The following is a 10193-nucleotide window of genomic DNA, read 5'->3' on the forward strand; positions in this document are numbered from 1 at the left end:
GACGAACCTAGGTTTTTTTTTATGTAATACATAAGCAGACGAGGCACTCCATATAGATATTGTTGCTGTAAGAAATATAGCCGTATCTTACATCACACCAATGTGTGCTAAGTATAATGTCTCTTGTGACTCACTGACTCACTCAAACGTCAAATTGGCAACTTGTAACTCACTCAAATGTCAAATTGGTGCACAATAATACTAAGAATTTGTTTAAGCAGTGGAATATTCGATGAGTTGGTACCCAGACGGGCTGGCATAAAGCCTAACCAAGTTAATTATGAATTTGGATGCTATATAAAAATGATTCTCGATATGATATATATTATATACTTCTCTAATACATACATATATGTCTACTTATGAAAGAGTTGTAATCAATGTAAATCAATGTCGTAATATATAAGATCAAATATATATAGATGTTTTTAGGAAATAAAAAACGTTATCTATTCTAGATCTAAATAATGACTAGCCATGCCCGCGACCTTGAACGCGTTTGATTTTAATAAAAAAATATATATCGTAGCCTAAGTCACTCCTTATTATATCAGTTATCTGTCAGTAAAAGTTCCGTCTTAATCGGTCCAGCCGTCCGAGATTAGCCGGAACAAACAGACAGACAAAAATTGTAAAAAATTATATTAAAAGACAGACAAACACTCCAATTTTATAATATGTGACCTGTTTATATAATTGTTTAGTTCATAGTTGTGTATATAAAAGGAAATGGTTTGTGTTCAAGTAATTTTTGACATAAGTCACAATTTTTCAACTTCCCGATGCATTTAAGGATTAATGTATATACGGCCGATGCTTTCCTTATTCCAATTTCACAGAATCTAGTTATAATGAAAAGTAACAATGACTTGATTGAATACATATAAAACAAACGCTTAGTGCGAGTTATACAAATGTATTTGTATAACTTCAACGGCGTATATGTAAATTTTACTTTTTAAACGATCAAGATAACGATGTCTGTCGCTAGTTGGCGCTGTTTCGATACTATTCCTATTGAACGAAAATGTTTCAATTTTGACGGATGGTATGAATATTTGTACAGCCATAGACAAAGTAAACGTGGATCATAGACTAAGTAAATTCTATGTGCTGTTTAGTACAAGAGAAAGCGATTTTGAGTCAATATTACTTTTTCAAGAATCCTTATTGTCTGTGACTAGTTCACAGAGAGGGCAAGTTTTGATTGTATAGTGACTTCATATCTTTCTATGTATGTAGTATATTTTGTGAGGCTATTTCTCGATTTTTTGTCTATGTTTACGAATTTATTATAAGTTGTAAATGAATCAATATAGTTTACCTCAATTGTAATTGTGCGAAGTATAAACGAAATAAAAAATGGTTACGTACGTCTCATATTATAAAACAAAATGCAGATGGAGTGCTAAATAAAATTCCCAGTAGTTTGAGTCAATCGTTTTGTTAAAATGTCTTAAAGTACTACTGATCCTGCGGCTTTACTTGCCCGAAATTGATTAAACTTTGCCTATAGCCTACCGTCAACCTCCATCTTACCGATTACTTCGAACGGTGTATTAATAATTGTTATGTTATTCATCGGGACTCAACTATCTCAATAACAAATTTCATCAAAATCGGTTCAGCGTTTTAAGCATGAAAAAGTATCGTTAAGTATTCAATTGTATTACCATTACTTGTTTCCATCTGCCTTTTGTTTTAAAATATGAGACGTTCAATACTGATCATGTCGTTATTTTGTTTCAAATTTCATATTGTAATAATAATCTTTTGCATTTAATGAATAATTAATTAAGATACATAGAATTAAATTTTGCATTTAAAATAACATTTTGTATGAAATGAACTATTAATTTGATAAAGTTGTATGTTGAATAACTCGCTTATTGGATTAATGTATCCAATAAGTTTGTTTATATTTTATGGAATTGTAATTTAATAGCCAGTCAGGTTTCCATGGGTATGATTTATCAGACACTGAGAAAAATAAATTCAGATAAATAGTGGAATATACAATCTCAAATAACTACATGTATGTATTATCATAATATTTAATTAATAATGTATATGGAATTTAGTTTCTTATAATCAAATTGCTAATTAAGACTTAAACTTCTTCGGATGCGAAGCCATTATTGTAAATGAATTTTGAATCGTTATAATAGGTCAGCGATTGATGAATGAATTGAACATTGTAATAATTTTGATTATGTAAAGTTGAATGAATCCAAATGTAATGTATTCGAGTTACATCATACTCGTAATCTTTTAAAATGATGCTTAAAATGTTTTAATGATTTATTTTATATTTAAATTAGCCACCGAATTATTAAATTAAGTTTTTATTATTAATCAATAAAATGATATATGTCTCAAAAATATATTTAAGTCTAGTTCCTATACGCAAAAAACTATTCGTATATAATTGAAGTTTTACACACGCAGTAGTGTGTCAAGCCAAGTTCAATTATATTTATCTATAATCTTCATGCAGTTATCCTACTATAGAATTCTAATCAGCGTTAATGGTAGCGTCTGAATTACGTCTCGTAGACGATTCTACTATCTTCAATTAATACGAATCGTAATTTTTTGTATATGGAACAGACAGCATACTGGAATCTGACAGATGGAACCGTGCCATCTAGTGGCATTGTCGGAAACTAATTTAACGTTAAAATTACTCTTCGAACTGTGAATTACTTAAATTATGACATACATTTTCGAATAAATAATACGGGGTTTACGTTGTAATCATAAATATAGTACACTTGTGGTTATTTATATTTGTATACCTTACGTAGGCCACGTTTATTAGAACGGCCATTTGTCAGATTCCAAGAATGAGTTAGAAATTAACAATTGCTGTTGCTATGTAATATGATCTTTAGATGTTAAGTAGATGTCAAATGTGACTATCAAAATGATAAAATAAAAATATAAACACCTTCACATATGTATTTTATTCCATACTATACCTAAATATAATCAGAACTGATGAATTCATTATATTATTTGGCATGTGACGATGCACAGCATCCGTGAGAGTGCGTTGTATACTTCCCTTTCCTGTTTCTTATTTTTTCGTATGGCGGGTATGACGTCACGTCCGCCCCACTCCTTTCGTTAGGTTCCAGGGGGGCAGCTTGCCATTTTGGTTTCATAGCGTCGTTACTTCTCTTACTAGTAACATCAATTTTTGCTAAGTGTGTAAAGTTTTGTACTTTTCGTAATTAAAATAGTGTTAGTTATATTTAGTGAAATACTACATTGTGCTAATAAGTGATTCTGCTATTTTTAATATGAGTAGTGACAGTGATGTGGAAAATGTGCGCTTAAACCATAATGGTTTCGAGCAAGTTGCTGGTTGTAGTAACCGGTCTTTGCAATCGCCGGTTGTAGAACCGGCGTCTAACAAAAGGAAACGACAAGGGAATGGAAGCGATTCAAGTTTGTCTTCTTCGAATTCCTCTGACAGTGAGTCAGACAGTAGACGGAGGAAGCGGATCAGGTCTTCCAATCAGCTTGATGCTTTGACAAACAAGGTCAGTGAGCTTACCAATATTTTATTGCAAAATATTTATCTACCCGCATCACAAACACAAATGCATTCGAATAATTTATTGAGTTCTTTTCCGGATAATAACCAAGCAACTCAATTACCTGCTCCTTCAATCGAACCCATAGGAAGTTCGTCAGCACCAACGTTTTGTTTGAAACGGCCGGTAGTTGAATTATCTGGCATAAACAATACCTCTTGTCATTTAAGTTTAGGATTGATTAATACTTCAGTTAAAGACCCAAAGGTGCCTCGGGCCGATCCCGAGCACGTAAAAATTCTCCAAAATTTGCAAAGATTCGGAGATATTTCGTGGAAGGATGTACGGTATACTGACCCTTTAAAAGTACATATTGCCTCGCCGGGATTTGTGGATCTAGAAGTCAATGATGAACTCAGGCAATTTTTAAAGGGTAAAGACTATTTAGCATCCTCCGAAAAAGCACTGGCGGCCATGTGTAATGCGTTAATTACACAGCGTGAGCTTCTTAATAAAAATTTACAATGTTTGGTTGATTGGGCGGCCTCCGTCGACACGGTGCTGTCTGCAACTAATGTTTTTGACAAAATAAGTGATTTATTTCAACCAACATCAAAATTTCACAAAATTAGCGAAGATATTATGCAAATGGTCTGTGGTAAGCGTGCCGAATATATTGAAAATCGTCGGGAGCGTATCCTGAACGAGTTGCCAAATAAGAACCTTCGTGAGGGTTTGCGTAAAATACCCCCGAGTTCTAATCATCTTTTCGATGAAAATCAACTTAGACATTACATACAGACTACGGGAGGTATTGATAAGTGGTTGCGTCCATGGTATCATACAGGAAGAGAATCTAAAACTAATAACAAGTCTCTTATTAAATCTACCAAAAAAGTTAATAATTTAGATTTCATCATGGACGGTCCTAATCCTTCCTTTCGTTCGAGATTCGATACAAGAAAGCCTAAATCTCACACGGGTTTTACAAGACAAGAGTATAACCCCAAAATTAGAAGAACCTTTAAAAAGGATAAGCAGCAGGTCAAGCGACCGTCTGACAAGTGACGGCCACGCCGCAACAAATTTTACGGGGGCTGCCTTCGAGCGTATCGAAGGCAGTGGCAGATGCTTGGAGCTCCGAAGGCTCTTCTCGATATGATTACGGGAATGCGTCTGCCATTTACCTCCAAACCAATATTAATCGGACTTTCAACAAAGGTTCTCGAACGCTTCCAGACGCCACAGTCACCAGAGATGACCGAACAAGTAAAAATGTTATTGGAGCAGAGGGTTCTAGCCAGTTTTCTGTCTAAAATATTTCTGGTCAAAAAGAGCGACGGCTCGAACAGACCAATATTCAATCTAAAGCGGTTAAACCAGTACATTACAACCAAACCCTTCAGACTAATATCACATTTCCAGATACCTCGATTTCTACAGAAGGGCGACTGGATGGTGAAACTCGACCTGTCGTCAGCCTACTTCCATGTAGGGATCAGGAAATACCATCGAAGGTTCTTAAGGTTAGTTTACAATCAACAAGTTCTACAAATGACTTGCCTTCCTTTCGGACTGTCTTGCGCCCCGAAGAACTTTGCTGCATTAACCAACTGGGTGGCACAACATTTGCGCAATCAAGGTTTGCGAGTTGTTGTTTATTTAGACGACTTCTTAATTGTAAATCAATCGGAAGCAAGTCTTCAGTCCCAAGTAGAGTTGGCGATAGACAAGCTCAGAATGCTGGGTTGGACTATCAACTACGAGAAATCTATAATCAAACCAACCCAGGAAGTGGAATTCTTAGGAATAGTTTGGAACACCAGGTTGAACTTCAAAAGTCTTCCCAGAAAAAAGATCGACAAGATATTGTCAATTTCATACCGCCTGAATCAGAGACGTACAATGTCACTCAAAGAAGCGCAAGCTTTTTTGGGCTACCTAAATTTTGCCAATTTTGTAGTCCCTCGAGGGAGATTACACTGCCGTCAGCTTCAGTTACAATCCAGGATGCTAGTGAAATCGTCAATGAAAGAAATGAACTTGCAAGCAGCAGTAATAAAAGATCTGAAGTGGTGGATCAATACTTTGGAGACGTCTCAGCCAAAAACAATGTTGCACTCGGAACTCATTCATCATTTTTTGACAACAGATGCTGCAGATTTTGGGTGGGGAGCTCAAATGGACGATCACACAGTGTCAGGCAGATGGAGAAAAGATCAGATGCAATGGCACTGCAACCGCAAAGAAATGTTTGTCATAATAGCGGCTATAAGACATTTCAGATTACAAATACAAGGTCGTCATCTGATTTTACAGTCAGACAATCGAACGGTTATCGCATATATTCAAAAAGAAGGCGGCACACGATCGATGGCTCTTCTCAATCAAACCTACCAGCTTCTGAATTATCTGGACAAGTGGAATATTACGATGACAGCAGAATATATTCCAGGCAAATTCAACGACATCGCCGATCATTTATCGAGAGGGAAACAAGCAGCCGAATGGCACCTACTGAAGCCTGCTCTCAATGTGATATTCCGCAGGTTTGGAGTTCCTCAGATAGATTTGTTTGCCACGAAGGAAACAAGAGTGGTACAGAAGTACGTCTCGAACAATTGTCAGGACTCCTCAGCTCTGTTTTGCAACGCCTTCAGTCGTCCATGGCAGTTTCATCTAGCGTGGGTATTCCCTCCACCGAGTCTCATTCCGCGGGTGCTACAACATCTCAACACTGCTCAAGGAACCTTTTTGATCGTTGCACCAATGTGGAAGAGAGTGTTTTGGCTTCCAGATCTTCGCAGACGAGCTTTATGCAGACCTTTGAAGATCAAACGGCTATCTCAAGTGCTGGTGGATCAAACGACAGGCTTGCCACCACCCAGAATTCAAGACATAGAGCTTTTTGTCTGGAAAATTGGGGCTGGGAAGATGTAATTCAGACTTGGTCTGAAGCTGAAAAGACTTTGCTTAGGTCTAGTTGGAGGGAATCCACACTTAGAACATATAAACCCGCTTGGTCTAGATGGGTAAGGTGGTGTGCGTTAAATAATTTTGATTTTAAACATCCAAGTGGAGTTAGTTTATCAAGGTTTTTGGCCTTTTTGAGCTTAGAAGAGAAATTAGCTTATCCTACCATTCTCCTACATAAATCAGTAGTTCTTACGTTCGGAAAAGTTTTAAATAATGAAAATTTGAATTTACATTTTTTAGTTAAGCATATTTTAAAAGCTATTTCTCTCCGTAGCCCAAAAACCATAAAGCCTCCAATTTGGGATCCAAATGATTTGATTGCCTGGTTAAAGAACAATCCACCAGTGATTAATTCTTTGTTTGAGGCCTCACGACGATTAGCATGTCTTTTGTTACTCGCATCTGGTAGACGTGTTCATGACCTTACATTGTTAAAAATAGATTTACGCCATTACTTTGATTTCGGTGACTATATAGTTTTACATCCTGCATTTGGCTCAAAGACTGATACAGCCACGTACAGGCAATCAGGTTGGAAATTGATGAGTCATTCATGTACTAGGGTTTGTCCTGTATACTGGTTGAGAAAAGTGGTCGAATTAGGCACTGAGCGGCGTACGCCCATTTGCGATAGTTCTCTATTCATAACAATTAGAGGTTCAAACCGAGCAGCTTCTCGTACTGTGATAAGCGGTTGGGTGAAGTCAGTTTTTAAAGATGCAGGCATTGTAGCTTCGGCAGGCAGTTTCCGCTCTGCCGTCGCATCCTTAAATTGGTTTGAACATTTCTCTATTGAAGACATATTAGCACGTAGAAACTGGCGCAGTGAAAAGACTTTCCTTAAGTTTTATTGTAAACAAATAATAAGTAATTCAAAACCATCTCATTATAATTTTTCAAATAATTTAGAACCTGTAGATTAATATATTGATTATTCAATTTTTTATAAATTATTATTTATAATTTTATGTCTATAATTTTCTAAAACACCGATGTGTATTATGGTTACTGTTGAAATTAATATATAAAGTCGGATAGTTTTAAGTTGATGTTATATAACTCAGTTGATTTTTATATTCTTCTGGTCAAGTGAATATATAATTTTCAATTACACTGATTTTATTATATTTATTATATGTTCTCAGTTGTCACATAGCGTCGTTTAGGGGTCACCAGGAGATATAAACACGTCTCTCACGGATGCTGTGCATCGTCACATGCCAAATAATAGTACAAGTTTTACATAACAATAAAACTTGTATTATTGAGCAGAGACGATGCACAGCATCCCAGTAAGGGCTCCTGGTGAGAGACTTCTATGAAACCAAAATGGCAAGCTGCCCCCCTGGAACCTAACGAAAGGAGTGGGGCGGACGTGACGTCATACCCGCCATACGAAAAAATAAGAAACAGGAAAGGGAAGTATACAACGCACTCTCACGGATGCTGTGCATCGTCTCTGCTCAATAATACAAGTTTTATTGTTATGTAAAACTTGTACTATTTGTAAAAACAAACATTTATGAATATGCTAAATCGATTTAAATATTCGTGTATTAGAGTTACATTTAAATCAAACTTATAAAATATCAAAAAATTCATCAAACATAACATCATAATCCGAAAACATAAAGTAGGTATATTATGGTTCGTCAAGATTACTTCTGTTATTACAATGGGCTGTTTTTACAGACAGTAGACTGGTATTATTTACGATATGATAGTTAACGGTGCATTGGTATATAAATTTACTATCTTGGTTTTAGTTAAATGTTATGAGGTAACATACATTTAAAATAATACAGACGAATTGATAACCTTCTCCTTTTTGAAGACGTTTGAAAAATAAAACAGGTTCAAATAAAATAAAAGACATAAATAAAAGAATAAACCATTATTTATTGGCATAATAGTAACCATTGAAGTATTTACATTAGAAATACAGATATCACATAAAACACAAGTCAATCATTTTAAAAGCGACATTGATTTTTCAATACAGTAAGTACGTTTTTTTTTTTCAAAAAGATCTTTGGAATGGGAAATAATATATAAAATCAATTGTTAAAAATGTCTTATGTTCATAAGCGTCGTAAGATTTATAGAGTTATAATATAATTAATCTAAAATCATGATCAATGTTATTTAAAACAAATATGTAGAAAAAAATATATATATAATTATAACAAAATGATTCTCAACACGTTACTTGAAAACAAATAGATTTAACTCAAAAAACAATAAATTTACATTTAAAGAACTACACATGATTTAAAACAAAACCTTGAACCAACAGCTCGATATTTTAATGCAAAGCGAAGCGAAGTATTTGAGTTAGCTCATTAAAAATACAAACATTTATTAATTATATAGAACAGTATTGCTTGTGGTTGATAAGACCTTATGGACATGGTACAATACCTTTTGAATTATACTTTTTTTTAATAAACTGTTTGAATAGTTTTGAGAATCATAAATCAGTCTAGTTCTTCAAATGTATTCAGAAACGGAATTAGTATAAAGATAAGCACAAACGATAACTATAGTTCGATCAATACAAACATTTCTGTGTGTATGTTTGTGCTCGGTAATATTATCTCTAAGTTTGTTATTATTTAATTGTTATCTCGTAAAATTCTAATACCACCTTTCCGTTATTCAAAACACTTCAAATACCGAAGGCTTATTACAATTTAATATAATTATTGAATACTATATTTGAATAAGGACCGTCAACAGCCGGATTGTTTATATAAAAACAGTTATTAGGAACCATGCCAGCTACATATCATAAAAAAACTCCATCGTTTCAACTTGTTCGCGGTAATATATAGTAACAATTATTTTCGTACCGTGTATTACTTTATATGAAGCACCAATATTTAGTTTCGTGATTTAATTACTTAGTTCATATTGTCTATGTGTTTTAATTTTAAAATTGGAAGCCATTATTGCAAATAATAACGACTTTTTTTATTAATTTCATTTTGACCGTATTCTCTATCTACACATATGATGAATTAGTAAGCGCGGTGTCTTTTTTAAAGATAATTTAATATAATAGTATTTTGAAAATATTTATAGTCTGTGCACACTAAAGCCGACAATGTAGAGATTTTATTTCGCATGTAAAAATCAATAGAAATTAATAAGGAACGCATTCGAGATTTCTAGACTAATGAGATACATATTGATTTGGTAGCACACAGACTCAATATCAATTAAAAAAAATCGGAAGATCTGTTGAATGGAATCTGAAGGGAAGTTATTTTGTTATTGTGGACACAAATATTAATTAAATTCAGGCCCGTCTAAAACAGGGGTGTCAAAAAGCCCAGGCGACATGATTTTGGGGGACGCCGAGATCTATCTTATTTCTATCTTAGTGTGCCCAATAGGTTTCTTTAAAATATTTTATGGAGGAAGGGGAAATAGCCAGCATACAGCTCGGCTTGTTGTGCTTAAAACGAGGCTGATTAAAGTAATGCATATAAAGTACAAGCAAAGTTTTTTTTTAATGAAGACTGGACAAGGCCCTTTAACATAAATTTGTCTAAAATGATTATGTGTATATTATTTATTTCTATAGAACTTGTAGAAATACAAAAAATATATGACAATAATATGATAATATAAAAAATAAAATTGAACTAGGCATTCTACTACCTTTGAATA

The sequence above is a fragment of the Vanessa cardui genome, chromosome 20, assembly GCF_905220365.1.
Source record: "Vanessa cardui chromosome 20, ilVanCard2.1, whole genome shotgun sequence".
Taxonomy (NCBI): Eukaryota; Metazoa; Arthropoda; class Insecta; order Lepidoptera; family Nymphalidae; genus Vanessa; species Vanessa cardui.